The sequence below is a fragment of the Lagenorhynchus albirostris genome, chromosome 6 (assembly GCF_949774975.1).
Source record: "Lagenorhynchus albirostris chromosome 6, mLagAlb1.1, whole genome shotgun sequence".
NCBI classification, from domain to species: Eukaryota; Metazoa; Chordata; class Mammalia; order Artiodactyla; family Delphinidae; genus Lagenorhynchus; species Lagenorhynchus albirostris.
The window spans coordinates 80,086,070-80,104,235 of record NC_083100.1 but is presented as its reverse complement, the minus strand read 5'-3'; positions in this window follow the sequence as shown (position 1 = coordinate 80,104,235).

The following is an 18,166-nucleotide window of genomic DNA, read 5'->3' as shown; positions in this document are numbered from 1 at the left end:
CACACAGCCTCACCACCTTTTTGTGAGCCCCGTGGGAGGCCATGGAGTGTAGTGGACTTAGGAAGGAGACAGACGTGGGTTTGAATCTTTGCTCTGCTACTGATTTAATGTGACCATGGGCCACCTCCTCAATCTTTCCAAGTCTCTTGTTTTTTCATCTATAAAAAGGGGACACTCAAACCTGCTTCATACAGCTGTTGAGAGGCTTCAATGTAACATTGTGTTTGCATAAAATATATTATTATTTGCTCCCTGTTCTTCATTTTTATTTTTTTGCGGTACGCGGGCCTCTCACTGTTGTGGCCTCTCCTGTTGCGGAGCACAGGCTCCTGACGCGCAGACTCAGCGGCCATGGCTCATGGGCCCAGCCGCTCCGCGGCATGTGGGATCTTCCTGGACCAGGGCACGAACCCACGTCCCCTGCATCGGCAGGCGGACTCTCAACCACTGCGCCACCAGGGAAGCCCTTGCTCCCTGTTCTTGATCCACTTTTTTTTTTTCCAACATACAATGCTTCACTAGAATCTTGGAAACTTTATCAAAAAATACATTTGAGGTAGCTAATTCCTCATCTTTATTTCATAAGGGTGGACCCTGGCTTGTCCACGGTCATGTTGCTAGAACTAGAACCTGGAGCTCCTGTTCTCCATATGTATCAACCTGCTGCGGAGTCTCTAAAGATCCCTGGGATTAGACGTGCATGAAACCTCATTGCAGTTACTGAAAGGTCCTCCTTATGTTGGAGTGAACGACAGGTAGTCTTCATTTTTCTTCATTCCTCTGACATTCCAGGACTGAAATGTTTCCAATTAGCTCAGCAGAATCCAGCAAAGCATATCAGAAACAGAGAAAACTGTACTTTGGGGTTCAATCTGTAATTGATTTTGAAGTACCATAAAATGCTAGTGTGAAAGAGCCAATTCCCCGTTTCCCTGAAGACTTTTACTGCCCAAATGACAGACAGTTGGCTCTATAAAATGAGGGGACTGAGACCAGCCACTTAAAGGATAGCCACCACATCTCTTCTCTGGGGTAAAAGAAACGGATGTGACTTTAACATCAAAGATTGCCCTGCCGGCAGCAAGAGGGCCTGAGAAAGAAACCTGTGAGCACTGCAGCTCTGTGTGTCAGTTTTATTAGAAGAGCACATGGCTTGCATGACTTGGATCCCAGGTGTGTCCCTGAGCTGCAAGGCTTCTCAGTCATGCAACAGCAAGATTTTACTTCCAAGGTAGGAAGCGAAGGCATTTGGGTGTGACCAATTAGGTATTACCTTGGCAGGTCCCAACTTGTCATTTTACTAAAGCCCTTTGGGGCTGAGAAGTTTGCTCAGAATAAAACAAGTGAAATTGCAAATTCTTTAGAAGATGCACTCTCTGCCTGCTAGGTCTTGGGATTTTTCTCTCCGTGGGACTTAGCACAATGCCCAGAATGCCAGGAAGGCACTGGGCTAAATGCTCTCTTGAAGACCTTCCATGTCCAAGTTTGTTTGTTGCTGTAGACAAGGAGATATTTAGGTCTTTTCTTCCGGTTTCATTTCAGCTCATTGTAATGGGATTAAGAATCTGGAATGGAAATACATGCTTCCTTGATTCTTTTGTTCCATTTTGAAAGCTGTCTGGGGTCCTGATAACTCATCAGCCAGTGATCTTCCCCTAGAACCGGAGACACTTCCCTGGCACACGTGGGCTGAAGTGATGTGTTTGCACCTCTGGCTCTTAGAGCAAAGCGATGACACTGGGCGTGGGGGTTAGGTGGTGCAGGGTGGTGCCCGTGCTAGTTCAGGCCACGTGAGCCAGCCGGGAGAGTGGCTTCAATGTTCCTCTTTTCTGAGGCCTTGCTGGCATCTCCAGTGACAAACAACTTCCCTCAGGTTATCTGTCATCTCACCTTTGTCCTCTGTTGGTGAGGCGACTTTCTTTAGAGTTCCATGCTGTGGCAAAGGGATGTGAATGGACAGCCCCAAAGCAAATAAATGTTGCCAAGTTCCGCGTTACAAACGGGTATCAGTGCTTCCAGAGAGAGCCTAAGAATAAGTTTGGATGGGTTCCAGTACGCTTTCGTTTAACTTTACTATTTAACTTACCTCAATAAGCCTTTGTCTTCTCTTTGGAAAAAATGGGAAAGTATTCATACCTCATTACTAGCTCTAACTGATAGAGAGTGTTATTTCCCTGTTATTTCCCTCTGCACTCCTGACGTCATTGAAATGATCATGGAAGGCTCAGCTTAACAGATTTTGGAAGGCTCCCTATAACCATTTGTTTTAGATTGGCTTTCTTTTTTTTTGTCTTTGCCTTTTTTTTTACTTCAGCACTATTTTATTTTATTTTTTATTTTTATTTTTTTTTAGTTTTGGGGTTTTTTTTTGGAATTTTGTATTTTATTTTATTTATCTTTTTATACAGCAGGTTCTTACTAGTCATGAACTTTATACACATCAGTGTATACATGTCAATCCCAATCACCCAATTCAGCACACCACCATCCCCACCCCCCCGCCGCTTTCCTCCCTTGGCGTCCATACGTTTGTCCTCTACATCTGCGTCTCAACTTCTGCCCTGCAAACCGGTTCATCTGTACCATTTTTCTAGGTTCCACGTATATGCGTTAATATACGATATTTGTTTTTCTCTTTCTGACTTACTTCACTCTGCATGACAGTCTATGGATCCATCCATGTCTCAACAAATTACTCAATTTTGTTCCTTTTTATGGCTGAGTAATATTCCATTGTATATATGTACCACATCTTCTTTATCCATTTGTCTGTCGATGGGCATTTAGGTTGCTTCCATGACCTGGCTATTGTAAATAGTGCTGCAATGAACATTGGGGTGCATGTGTCTTTTTGAATTATGGTTTTCTCTGGGTATATGCCCAGTAGTGGGATTGCTGGGTCATATGGTAATTCTATTTTTAGTTTTTAAGGAACCTCCATACTGTTCTCCATAGTGGCTATATCAATTTACGTTCCCACCAACAGTGCAAGAGGGTTCCCTTTTCTCCACACCCTCTCCAGCATTTGTTGTTTGTAGATTTTCTGATGATGCCCATTCTAACTGGTGTGAGTTGATACCTCATTGTAGTTTTGATTTGCGTTTCTCTAATAATTAGTGATGTTGAGCAGCTTTTCATGTGCTTCTTGGCCATCTGTATGTCTTCTTTGGAGAAATGTCTATTTAGGTCTTCTGCCCATTTTTGGAATGGGTTGTTTGTTTCTTTAATATTGAGCTGCATGAGCTGTTTATATATTTTGGAGATTAATCCTTTATCCGTTGATTCATTTGCAAATATTTTCTCCTATTCTGAGCGTTGTCTTTTCGTCTTGTTTATGGTTTCCTTTGCTGTGCAAAAGCTTTTAAGTTTCATTAGGTCCCATTTGTTTATTTTTGTTTTTATTTCCATTATTCTAGGAGGTGGATCAAAAAAGATCTTGCTGTGATTTATGTCAAAGAGTGTTCTGCCTATGTTTTCCTTTAAGAGTTTTATAGTGTCCAGTCTTACATTTAGGTCTCTAATGCATTTTGAGTTTATTTATGTGTATGGTGTTAGGGAGTGATCTAATTTCATTCTTTTCCATGTATCTGTCCAGTTTTCCCAGCACCACTTATTGAAGAGACTGTCTTTTCTCCATTGTATATCCTTGCCTCCTTTATCATAGATTAGTCAACCATAGGTTCAGCACTATTTTATTATATACTTATAATATACTTTTATATACTTTAAAATATTCTTTCATACAACACAATTTGCTTTCATAATATACTACAGTTCCACTGTTGAGTAGCTCTAAGTCTGAGTGCCTTAATACCTGCAGCCCAGAGGATGTGAAAATTCTGGCTCCTTTACCTGGGGGTCCATTTGTGTTGTACCTCATGTTGCAGGGGTATGGGGCCTAGGCAGCTGCAGGCTTAATGTGCTAGACCATGCAGTGGAAGATAATAGGGACAGTGGCCCACGTGGTGTTGTCCATAGTTTAGAGTTTCACTGAAACTGAGTATCTCAGTGTGGGGACTGCAGAACACCAACAGAATCACTTATGTTCATTGTTTTTTAATCTTAGTTGCATGGACACATTAAATTAAAATATTCTCCATGGATAAATCCTGGGAATCTGACTTTCTTTTTAACAACTAGTATGATTCTTGTGAATAAAGTTTGGGAAACAGTACTTACTTCCTATCGACATAAGAAATGAAAACCCTAAATTAATGGGCTGCCTGCCTTTGGCTAACAAAATAAGATAGTACCAGAGTCTCCAAGTACAGTAGGGTTATACCAGACAACAAACGGGAATTTACCTCGTAAATATAGTATGTTTTCCTGGCATTTCGAATTTATTCAAGAATTTTGGAGAAAAGTGACAAAATTTACAATAGTATTTTAAATTTTTCGAAATGAATATATTATAGAGAAGAATATATGGTGCACATGACTTAAATGAAAATGACTTCAAAGAAATATAAAACTGGGGCAAGCTTTTTTAGACTTCTCCCCAGACCCCCTGGTATGGCCACCCTCCTCCTGGTAGGGTCACTTTGCAGATAAAGAGTAGGATCCACTCTTGTGGGGGATTTGGATGACAGCATCAAGAGAAATAACAGCAGATGGTCTTTTGAAATGTGCAATAAAACATTTATTAGAAGAGCAAATATCAAGTCCCTAATTCAATAACAGATTTTTAAAATTTAACTTTTCGACTATGCCTGAGAGGCAGTGAAATACCATCCCGTATCATCTGTCTTCTGTACCTGTAGCACTTCCCAGAGGCACCTGGGCTCCTACAGATGACTGTGGAGCTGTGCAGAGTCCTCTTTTAAACTGGAAACCTCCCCCTCTCTTCAATTGGTAATCCTTCACCAAGTTTTTGGAGTCTCCTAAATAATTTTAAATGCTCTCCCTCCGTTTTGAAGACATCATTTAAAATGGAAATGTGATGTCTTTCCACTTTTATATGCTTTAAAATTCCACCCACACAGTACAACTCAGACCACATACTATTGCATGTGTGCTGTGACCCACACTTAGCTTTTCAGGCTCACTTTTCATCAGTGTCCCATGTGTCCCCGTTCTTCTAAGTGTGCTAAGCCACTTGCAGAGCCTCAAGTGTGCCCTTTTATGGCTCTTGACCATTTCATGTGCTGTTTCCCACCTGGCATACCTTTCTTACCAATAAACTCAAATCGCCTTCCCTCTGAAGTTTTTTGATGCCATTCTCCCACCCCTAGCTATTAGTGGTAGCTCCTGCTATCTTGTCCCCATAATACTGTGAAAACGACTATTTCACAGAAATAAACACTCTGTATTCTAAATATTTATTACTAAGTAATGCCTATTCTGCTGGAAGTTTCTTGAAGGCATTACTACCTAGAATTCACCTTTCTATCTTTAATAGTAAGCTGAGAGAATACCATTTAATAGATGACAAAAAATATTGATTTAAGAAATATCAAAATATGCTAATTATTTTAAATCTACACATACAAAGAATTCGAATTTCAACTTGTTAAAATACTAGGCAGATACGGTCTTTTGGAAGCAGACCAACATAGGTTTTAACTCTATATTTCTGAATACTAGCTTTGTGATTTGAGCAACTTACTTAACCTTTCTAAGACTTTTTCCTCAAATGAGGTTTTTTTTTTTAAATCATACATACTTTGGGCTTCCCTGGTGGCACAGTGGTTGAGAGTCCGCCTGCCGATGCAGGGGACACGGGTTCGTGCCCCGGTCCGGGAAGATCCCACATGCCGCGGAGCGGCTGGGCCCGTGAGCCATGGCCGCTGAGCCTGCGCATCCGGAGCCTGTGCTCCGCAACGGGAGAGGCCACAACAGTGAGAGGCCCGTGTACCGCAAAAAAAACAAAACAAAACTTACTTCATGTATAGTGAAGACAAATAACAGACTTTTTAAGAGTTAGCATTATATTTGCCACAGTAGTCAATAAAGGTTATTTCCTTCCTTCCCCTTTCCAAAGGCTTGAGTAGAAAAAGTGTTTGTTTAATCCCAAGTCAACCAGAAAGTTAAATGGAAACCCAAACCCCGAATTCTCTAAACATTGTGGTTAATTATTATTGCTGTGTATGTTCTGATAAACAACAAAGGCCTGGGGTCTGTATTTGTGCTGATGTGGAGTTGGAACTGTTAAGTCCCAGACCAGAGTTCTTTATGATACACAAGAGCATCCTTATCCACTGTCCAGAAAACTTCCCATATTTTCCATAGTCTGGCCCAGCTCCCAGAGCTCACAAGATAGGTCCAATAATTAAGCCTGTCAGAAATCTGTAAGATTTCAGCTGTATCTGTGTAAAAATGACCTTGCACAGCTGGTTTGGTAACTGTGATACACTGGGAAATTTCTCCATCCAACATGTTTCCAAACCTACTTCCACCCATGGGGACAGGAAGAGCCAGTCAGAATGGAATGACATTAATCTTGACCATGTGGGAACAGCAAGTAGTTCAGAAGTTGGAAATTCTCTACGCACAGCCACTGGAATTGTTTTGCTTATGGGTTAGCATAGGCTGTTTTGGCTTGTTTCATTTTTAAACAGAGAGACTTTATTTTTCAAAAAGATATATGAATTTCCAAGGATTTTCTGACCATGTTAGTTTTCTTGATGCGGTTGGAAACTTGTGTGAGTACTTGAGACAAGTAGGACCCACTCGAAATAGGAGCTCTGGGCTCTGAGTCTTATCTGGAAAGCTACACACTAAGGTCCTTATGCATCCAGTAAGATGTAACTTGATGAGACTGTTTGGAGATCATGGGCATTTATTTTAAAGAAAAGACTGGGAATAATTTTGCAAATGAGGATTGTGAGCAATCTAGACAAACTAAATTGTCAAAAACTCGCTAAGATTTAACTAAAGGTAGTGAAGGCAATAGGAATAGGAAGATGGTCCAAAAAGATATATTAACTTGTTAGTTTAGCCCAAATATTCTGACCCTGACCTTTGGGCCTCATGGTAATTCTGGACCAAAGGAAATTGCTCACACTTTTCTATGGATTATTTAAGAAGTGGATGCCAACTGTCGCTATTTTGCTTTAGGAACATGAGCTACTAGTATAAGTTTCTAGGGAGCGACAGAGGCATGGTCCAAATGCCAGAATATTCAGTGTGCACTGAGACTTGACTTCTCATAATGCAGGGGAAGTTGGAACTTCATTTCAAAGACCTTCTTTTTTTTTTTTTTTTTTTTGTGGTACGCAGGCCTCACACTGTTGTGGCCTCTCCTGTTGCGGAGTACAGGCTCTGGACGCGCAGGCTCAGCGGCCATGGCTCACGGGCCCAGCCGCTCCGCGGCATGTGGGATCCTCCCGGACCGGGGCACAAACCCGTATCCTCTGCATTGGCAGGCGGACTCTCAACCACTGCGCCACCAGGGAAGCCCCAAAGAGCTTTTTTTATGGAGACTCATATAAAATATAAGGGAGCTCCCGCAAATTGTGTACACTCAACCAGAAGTGAGAAAAGTGCTGCCAGTGTAAAACCAAAGTGACTTCTTAACCATATAACCTTGTCAGGCATCATATGTTTTATTTACTTACTGTTTTCTTATGATAATTTTTTCAACAAGGAACTGAGGAGTACTTCCTGTTGAGAAAGTTTCATGTTTGTCTTGCCAATAATTCTTTATGAATTATTGTTTTATTATTATGAGTTAATTATTATGAATTATGTTATAATTAAAAGTTGGGCAGAAAAGGAAAAAAGGTTAAACCAGCCTGAAAACCCTTTGCTGCTTTGACAGCTGACTCTAAGAAAGGTTTTTTGCTCACATGATTGCTTAGGTATGGTGGTCCTGGTAACATATATACTGTTGATTCTATTTTATCAGACAGTGGCATTTATCTCTCTCTTCAATTTACATTTGTAGCTACTTTACATTCATAAAATCATCATAACTAAGCCTGGAGCTAAGGCTTGCATGCCTGCCTCTCACTGTACCCACTCCACCGACAGGAACATTTCCCTTATATTTATTATAAAATCATAATATGTGTGTAGAATAAAAATTAAATAGCCCAAAAATATTAAAATGAAAAAGTAAAAAACATCTCCTTCTTCCACTAACCATAGCCTTACTCACAGAGGCAACAAATTTTTACTCTTTCTGATCTTGTTTTCTGTGGTTATAGTCACAACACTAAATTACATGTTTGAAACTTGATTTGTTAGTTCGTCAGTTTTAGACCTTGTCTACATACTCCTGAATATGAAAAATGAAGAATTTAGTCCTATCTCTTTCATTCTCGATCTGTTACTAATTTTTTTCCCTTTCTTCTAGGGATTAACTTTACAACTATTAAGCAATATACATAAATGTTTCTTGACCCGTCACCTTAGACAGAATCCATTGACTTTACACTGTCGTAGATGAGGAATAAATGCATGAGTGTCTTCTCCTATTTCTCTGCCTACATTTCTCCCTCCCAACCTTTGTAGGTTGTACCTTTGCTTTTCCATTGCCAAAATTTATTTCATGTATTCTTCTCTATAACTGTAATAATGTTTTCTACTTTAAATTGATTAAAAACCAGTAAGCAGTATTTACAATAATACGTTTGCACTGCCAGAACCAAGTAGTGTGGTTATGCTCAGAAAAAGAAATATAATCCTATGTTATTAAGCTTTTCACTTGAATGACAATGTTCGATGTTTCAAAGTCAAATGGAGTTTCCTTCTCTGTACTCCATAATTGGCATAAAAGTCAGGTCAAATTTTATTTAACTTCATATTTGGGCCATACTTGGACAAGATTTGGTTTTTCCATACAAGAGATGGGGAAGAACAGTTTGCCCAAGCTATTTCCACAGACTCTCAGTAGCAGCTGCCCTGATTACAACCCTTCCTCCTTTCTGGCTTCAGCATCATCCGGATCTGCTGGGCTCCTCCCAGGGAAGGTAGCTGCCCCTCCCAGCATCACTGACTCCTGTGTATCTTCAGAATACAGTATTCTCTGTTGGGGTTTATTCATCAACATGATTCTGTCTACTTTCTTTCTTCTAGAAACTTACCAACATTTCTTATTTACTGATGAATCTTATATTAGTCTAGGTTCTCCAGAGAAACAGAACCAATATGATATTTACATCTATATCTGTATCTATATCCATACTTGTCTATTTATTTACTTATTTATTATGAGGAATTGGCTCACAGGATTTTGGAGGCTGAGAAGTCCCAAGATCTGTAGTCAGCAATCTGGAGACCCAGAAGAACCAATGATATATGTTGCAGCTTGGGTCCAAAGGCCTAGAAACCAGGAGAACCAATAGTGTAAGTTTCAGTGCAAGTCCAATGGCAAGAGAAGACGAATGTCCCAGCTTGGAGACAGGCAAAGAGAGCGAATTCTCTCTCACTCAGTCTTTTGTTCTATTGAGGCCTTCAGTGGATTGGATGAGGGCCACCCACATCAGGGAAGGCCATCTTCTTTACTTGGTCTACCAATTCACATGTTAATCTCCCCTCAAAACACACTCACAGACACACCCAGAATAATGTTTAACTAAATACCTGGGCACCTTTTGGCTCAGTCAAGTTGACACATAAAGTAAACATCACAGGTGCTTTTCTCATTTTCAGTTCCTTTATATCTTTTATGGCATTTCCATGGGATTTTGGGGAAGAGATCAACACAGTGCATCTTTTTGAACCAGAATTATTGCTTGCTTCCTGGTGCTAGAGTGGTAACTGACATGAATATTTATTCTTCTGGATAATGTCTGCTCATGCTCAGCCCGTTCCCCTTCTCTTTTGGGCTCTCCCCTGTACTGAGGGGTCTGGATGCCTAGAAAATGCATTCCCCAAACTCTCTTTCTGACAGGTTTCTATTAAGTTTTCCCAGTAGGAAGCATTTCAGTTGGATTCCAAGGACAACCAAGGGGGTAGTCTTTCTGCTTCTGGTTCCAGCAGGAGCCATGGCCAGAAAATAGAGGTGACTGTGTGTGACTATGACCTCTGGCAGCGTCAGTGGATCTGGGACTAGCAGGCGGCAGTAGTGGGGATGACAGATGATCATGGTCTCCAGCAGCATTGGTGGCAACCACAGCAGTAAATGCATTATTTCTGGACTCTGTAAAGTGCCGCCATTCTTGCCTTGACTCTGCCACCTAGCCAAAAGTTTTGTAACCAATTGTTTGGTATTAAATTCACCTCTATTTGAAATTTTCAGAGCATTAATATTTTCCTGACTGGACCATGACTGATACACTCACTAACATTATATTTCTTGTCTTTCTTTGAGACAATGTGATGTATCTTTAAACAACAGCATCAGCTCAAAGGAGAAATTAAAGGTAAGGGATGGTCACTAACTTTTCTTTAACGCTTACTATTTTCTACTCACAATAACTCTAAAGTAAATATTATTATCCTTATCTTATAGATGATAATGCAGGGTAAGGTATGTTTATTTGACCCAGATTGCACAGTACAAACTGACGTCCAAAGCAGATTCTACTCTTTTCATCTGAGAAACTCATATTGATATCTGACACAAATCCTAGCGAGGTGACTTGGCACATGAATAGCTGGCAGTCCGCTTCATACTTAAATGTCCTTAATCAAATGAGAAGCAGGTCTAATCACTTTATATTCATGGACTTTGAAAAGATGGTTGGGCTTTGATTAAAATAGTCCAGAATTCAGCAGACCTCTCCATTGCAGACAATTCAGGTAGTAGATATGCTGGTTATTCTAATAGGTTTTTTTGGTGGTGGGGGGGGCAGGTATTTAAGTAGAATTTTTTTTATTGAAGTATAGTTGATTTACAATGTTGTACCAATCTCTGCTATATAACAAAGTGACTCAGTTATATACATTCTTTTTTTATTCTTTTCCACAAACTATTACATCTAAGTTTTTAGTTGTTAACATCTTTTAACAGCATGGTTTATATTTTTATGGTCAGAATACTGGATTGAAAAACAGAAAACCTCTTCTGAGAGGATTTTGCTCTTTTCATTACAGAAATATTAAGGGAAAGGGGAAGGGGGAACCTCTTGCGTCCATCACACGATAGCACCCAATGAAATTAGCAAACAAGGATTCACCTGCTCGTAGATTTTAGATAATAAAGACGGCCTGAGACCTTGCTCATGTTGCGTTAGGATGACATTTCCTAATCGAATATCCTCTCACCGACATGGGAGGAATAGGATCACCTTTGGGAAGCTTAATTCCTTGGGAAGGTTTTTTGGAAAAGTCATTCCAGGAAATTACCAAACATATCTTCTAGTTCCCAGGATTTAATGCGACAGATTTTATAGATAGCCACATTCCCTTTGGATTGTAATGTGCCAGCAAAGTTGTTCTTAAGTAAAGAGCTCTTACAAATGTGTAAAAGAATAACACATTTGAGACATTTGTATACGTATACCCGCATTTGTTTCCCTCTGCACAGAGCCACATAACCCAGACCTAAGAGGAATTGAGCTCAGCTCAAGGATGTGATGATTTTCTAATGCATGCCTGGTTGTCTTTGCTGTTTCTCTGCTCCTTGACAATCTTCCCCTCATAGGACTGGGAGAGCCTGACTTAAGTAATTAGAAATGTAGAGTAAACATCTACTGCTGTACTCTGAAAAGAACGCTAAGCCCTGGAGTCACTACTCTTGGGGCTGACCTTGATGCGTCAAGATCTTTCACTTCCAAATACATACTCCTAGGATAATATTCCACCAGCTACCACTCTATTTAAATTTTAATATGGCGCATATGTCTTACCGTTTGACTTAGAAAAAACGGAAAAGTCTTTCTTCTGAGACCAGTAATAAAGTGCCGATGATGTATTTGCATTATATGTATGCAAGCAATAGCCACTCACCACTGAAGAAGAGTTGTTTCTTATTGCCAAGAGCATGCATTCAAATAGTCACAAGAACCAAATGATGGTTTTCATTTTGACAAAATAATTTAGCAGGAGATTAAGTCTCAGTGTGACTGTAGTTTTGAAGTTTCAGTGACCCTTTGCAGATCCACAGGATTACTGGTGTTAGAAAAGGGAGGAATTCTAAAAGTAAACTTTGTTACTTTGGTAGTATTAGCAAAAGCAGTTAGAAAAAAGGATCCGATATCAGGGCTATGTAAAGTAATGATGCATTTGCCAATGTAAGGGCTATGTAAAGTATTTCTGCATCTTTTTAAAAAGAAGTAGAGACACTGAAATTTGGTCTGGATCAATACAATGAGGGTATCTGGCCCTCACTGAGTTTTCTCTAAGATCAGTGAAAAAGTTCTTGTAATGGAAGCCTTAATTTTCTTGGCAAAACTCTTATTTGAATAATGTGCTTAGCCTATACCCATGTTTTACAGAACTCTTTTCCAGTTATGATTAGTCAGGCCTATGTAAAATTTATTCTTAAGTATAAAATTCTTACAAAAAGGTAATGGGAACAGACAACCATAAGTAGCTGAAACACCCCTATGACAAGCAGAATGGTAGAGCTTGGACAGTTCCTGAAAAATCACATATTGCAACACTTTCACTTTGCAGATGTAATAACTGAGGACCAGCAGGGTTAAGTGGCGATTCAGTATCACCCAACTTGTGGTAGCAGAGCTGCACCTTAAAGGCATATTTCATAATTAGTGCCTTATTTATCGTTAGTTTAGGTAGTTCTTGAATTGGCTGGAGGAAGAGTCTTTGAAACTTGAGATGGAGAGGCATGGGGACTCTGGGTGGAGCAATGTCAAATGCAGAGTCCCAGATACTAATCAGCATCTTTCGTGTTCCTTACTGCTTCAGGTTGCCCATAAAAACACATGTTTAATTTATAAGGATTTAAGTTTGTAAACAGTATGTCTTAATGTCCCTTGTATAAGAAATAGAAGCTCTGAGCATGGCAAACAATTTCCTAACCCAAAACCAAGACACATGTTGTAAAGTATGTGAGAATATTTAAGGGTATAATAAGATCGTACATCTGAAATCAGAACTTTCATTTTTCTGTTGCTTAAATTATCCTGTAATAATTAATTAGTTATCCTCAAAATATTAAAGACATGTATGGCAATTTCCATACAAAACAGTGATGCCTTAGCATATTTTTATTTTATTCTCATGACAATAGTTTCTTTAGCTACAGCATGCAGAAGCTGTCAGCTAGATGTTTTTAGAATGTCTAGTTCATCAAGAAAACTCAAATAAGAGTCTGTGAAAGTGACACATGGTTAGGAAGGAAAGCATGTGAGAAACTCAGAGGGGAATAAGGACAAGGGCTAGATGCTCCACTTCACTGGTGTGTGTGTGTGTGTGTGTGTGTGTGTGTGTGTGTGTGTGTGCGTTTCAAAGAAGAATCTCCTTCCCTTCTGTTGTGTACGTACTTACTTCAGTCACCATCCACTGAAGACAAGTACTACAAATCTTCAAACCTTTGTTTTAGAGCTGAAATATTTTCCCACTCAAGTCTTTGGATTACTCATTCTCAGATCTGCTCCCCCACTGACTGCAGGACAAGGAGATAGAAATGGATGAACCGGGAAATAACTCTGTGCCTCCCTGAAGGTCATGGGGATCAAGTTCACTGTGAATTAATTGCTTGTAAGATGAGGGGGAACACAGGCTCCAGAGTCGAATTGAAGTCCAGAATGTCACCTTCTTCCTTTGTGCTGAGTTGAGCTTAAGGGGGTAGAAGGAGGAGTTCTTTCTAAACTCAAATGTGTGTTCCTCCTCTACGTCACATTCCAAGCCACACAAAATTAACCAGGGTGTGATTTCTGTAAAGCAAGGCCAAAGGTCCTTAGCAATCACAAAGAAGGGGGTTCCTCTCTTCATTGATGTCAGTAGGACCTTTTCATGGTCCTGGACAACTTCTGTGAAAATGTGGCATTTGGAAGCTGTAGGACTATGTCTTTTCTGTCTCTATCCCCTTTCCTTTCCTTTACAAATTACTTTCTTCCTCTAGATAAGAGACAAAGCAGATTGAAGGAGTTGACTGGGCACTAATTGAAGGAAGCAGTGGGAAAGTTAGAAAATTGGACAGAGACGATAAGAGCCTTTTGGGAACCACCCCCCGCCCCCTGCAAATATCCCTATAGGAAATAGCACTTCAGCAAGCCCCACAATGAGTTTAGGTGTGTACCTTCTTCTGTCACTTCATCTCATTTGGATATAGGCAAGAGAGTGTACATATAATGCCATTTCTGTTTCTTTCTGTCAGAGGTAGGTACAAGGAATGAGTTTAGACCTAAATTGGAAAGTGCTTAGGATGGAGAAGGGTAGGGAAACTCAATCGATTAATTTATCTATGTAATCATCTCCAAATCAGAAATGAAAACCAACGGATTTTCTGAGAACCCTAAAATGGGAACTCATTTCTTCAAAATTATTTTTGGACCATGCCAAACAGATTAATATGATGAGATGCAATTTTCAGTTTTTCTCCCTTTATGAATCTGTTGTGATGGATTGGAGCAAAGGTAGTTAAAGTTGCCCCACACTAGCTGCTGTGGAGCAATTCCTCCTTCTCCCAGCACATCTGTCTAACAGTATAAGGTCACTTGTTAAACTCAGGAGCATATCTAAGGATCTAATTTAGGTCCATCAGCCTCCTAGCATGTTGATTTGGAATTTTACACTGATGAAACCTAAACAATGGGAACTTCATGAAATTGTGTTTAATTTTCACTTGCAATTTGAAAGTGACCTCCTCTCTCTCTCTTTTCCCCTTATCAATAGACACATACATTTTGATACTTATACTATTATTTGTTTAACCCTTTGAGTAAGTGATTTTGTTTTTTGCCATAATATTCTTATTCTCCTGAAGCTGCTTTTATGCCAGATATTAAGATATTAAGGCTGTTTGATGGATGACATGTCAGAGAAGAGGTACTTGACTAACTCATTCCTTATTACTCTGGGGATGTGACAAACTTCAGTTTCATTCAACAGAGTTTACACAGCTGTGCATAAGGACACTATATGAGGCCTTGGAGTTCAATCACTCAGCAAAATCAATCAATCAATCAATACTTACTGGACATCAACTCTGTTGGTAGAGCAAGGTATCTAGAGTTGAGGCTGAAATATATTACTAATCCACAGAGAAAGAATTTAACCCCAAACACTTTTGTCTCCTTAGGTAGCTTTATTCCTAGATATTTTATTCTTTTTGTTTGGTAAATGGGAGTGTTTTCTTAATTTCACTTTCAGATTTTTAATCACTAGTGTATAAGAATGCCAGAGATTTCTGTGCATTAATTTTGTATCCTGCTACTTTACCAAATTCATTGATTAGCTCTAGTAGTTTTCTGGTAGCATCTTTAGGATTCTCTATGTATAGTATCATGTCATCTGCAAACAGTGACAGCTTTACTTCTTCTTTTCCAATTTGGATTCCTTTTATTTCTTTTTCTTCTCTGATTGCTGTGGCTAAAACTTCCAAAACTATGTTGAATAATAGTGGTGAGAGTGGGCAACCTTGTCTTGTTCCTGATCTTAGTATAAATGAGTTCAGTTTTTCACCATTGAGGACAATGTTGGCTGTGGGTTTGTCATATATGGCCTTTATTATGTTGAGGAAAGTTCCCTCTATGCCTACTTTCTGCAGGGTTTTTATCATAAATGGGTGTTGAATTTTGTCAAAAGCTTTCTGTGCATCTATTGAGATGATCATATGGTTTTTCTCCTTCAATTTGTTAATATGGTATACACGTTGATTGATTTGCGTATATTGAAGAATCCTTGCATTCCTGGAATAAACTCCACTTGATCATGGTGTATGATCCTTTTAATGTGCTGTTGGATTCTGTTTGCTAGTATTCTGTTGAGGATTTTTGCATCTATGTTCATCAGTGATATTGGCCTGTAGTTTTCTTTCTTTGTGACATCAGTGTCTGGTTTTAGTATCAGGATGATGGTGGCCTCGTAGAATGAGTTTGGGAGTGTTCCTCCCTCTGCTATATTTTGGAAAAGTCTCAGAAGCATAGGTGTTAGCTCTTCTCTAAATGTTTGATAGAATTCGCCTGTGAAGCCATCTGGTCCTGGGCTTTTGTTTGTTGGAAGATTTTTAATCACAGTTTCAATTTCAGTGCTTGTGATTGGTCTGTTCATATTTTCTATTTCTTCCTGGTTCAGTCTCAGCAGGTCGTGCATTTCTAAGAATTTGTCCATTTCTTCCAGGTTGTCCATTTTATTGGCGTAGAGTTGCTGGTAGTAATCTCTCATGATCCTTTGTATTTCTGCAGTGTCAGTTATTACTTCTCCTTTTTCATTTCTAATTTTATTGATTTGAGTCTTCTCCCTTTTTTTCTTGATGAGTCTGGCTAATGGTTTATCAATTTTGTTTATCTTCTCAAAGAACCAGCTTTTAGTTTTATTGATCTTTGCTATCGTTTCCTTCATTTCTTTTTCATTTATTTCTGATCTGATTGTTATGATTTCTTTCCTTCTGCTAACTTTGGGGTTTTTTTGTTCTTCTTTTTCTAATTGCTTTAGGTACAAGGTTAGGTTGTTTATTCGAGATGTTTCCTGTTTCTTAAGGTAGGATTGTATTGCTATAAACTTCCCTCTTAGAACTGCTTTTGCTGCATCCCATAGGTTTTGGGTCGTTGTGTCTCCATTGTCATTTGTTTCTAGGTATTTTTTGATTTCCTCAGTGATCTCTTGATTATTTAATAGCATATTGTTTAGCCTCCATGTGATTGTATTTTTTACAGATCTTTTCCTGTAATTGATATCTAGTCTCATAGCATTGTGGTCGGAAAAGATACCTGATACAATTGCAATTTTCTTAAATTTACCAAGGCTAGATTTGTGACCCAAGATATGATCTATCCTGGAGAATGTTCCATGAGCACTTGAGAAAAATGTGTATTCTGTTGTTTTTGGATGGAATGTCCTATAAATATCAATTAACTCCATCTCGTTTAATGTATCATTTAAAGCTTGTGTTTCCTTATTTATTTTCATTTTGGATGATCTGTCCATCGGTGAAAGTGGGGTGTTAAAGTCGCCTACTATGATTGTGTTGCTGTCGATTTCCGCTTTTATGGCTGTTAGAATTTGCCTTATGTATTGAAGTGCTCCTATGTTGGGTGCATAAATATTTACAATTGTTATATCTTCTTCTTGGATCGATCCCTTGATCATTATGTAGTGTCCTTCTTTGTCTCTTTTAATAGTCTTTATTTTAAAGTCCATTTTGTCTGATATGAGAATTGCTACTCCAGCTTTCTTCTGATTTCCATTTGCATGGAATATCTTTTTCCATCCCCTCACTTTCAGTCTGTATGTGTCCCTAGGTCTGAAGTGGGTCTCTTGTAGACAGCATATATACAGGTCTTGTTTTTGTATCCATTCAGCCAGTCTGTGTCTTTTGGCGGGAGCATTTAATCCATTTACATTTAAGGTAATTATTGATATGTATGTTCCTATTCCCATTTTCTTAATTGTTTTGGGTTTGTTATTGTAGGTCTTTTCCTTTTCTTGTGTTTCTTGCCTAGAGAAGTTCCTTTAGCATTTTTATAAAGCTGGTTTGGTGGTGCTGAACTCTCTCAGCTTTTGCTTGTCTGTAAAGGTTTTAATTTCTCAATCAAATCTGAATGAGATCCTTGCTGGGTAGAGTAATCTTGGTTGTAGGTTTTTCTCCTTCATCACTTTACATATGTCCTGCCAGTCCCTTCTGGCTTGCAGAGTTTCTGCTGAAAGATCAGCTGTTAACCTTATGGGGATTCCCTTGTGTGTTATTTGTTGTTTTTCCCTTGCTGCTTTTAATATGTTTTCTTTGTATTTAATTTTTCATAGTTTGATTAATATGTGCCTTGGCGTGTTTCTCCTTGGATTTATCCTGTATGGGACTCTCTGTGCTTCCTGGACTTGATTAACTATTTCCTTTCCCATATTAGGGAAGTTTTCAACTATAATCTCTTCAAATATTTTCTCAGTCCCTTTCTTTTTCTCTTCTTCTTCTGGGACCCCTGTAATTCGATGTTGGTGCATTTATTGTTGTCCCAGAGGTCTCTGAGACTGTCCTCAGTTCTTTTCATTCTTTTTTCTTTATTCTGCTCTGCAGTAGTTATTTCCACTCTTTTATCTTCCAGGTCACTTATCCTTTCTTTTGGCTCAGTTATTCTGCTATTGATCCCTTCTAGAGTATTTTTAATTTCATTTATTGTGTTGGTCATCATTGCTTGTTTCCTCTTTAGTTCTTCTA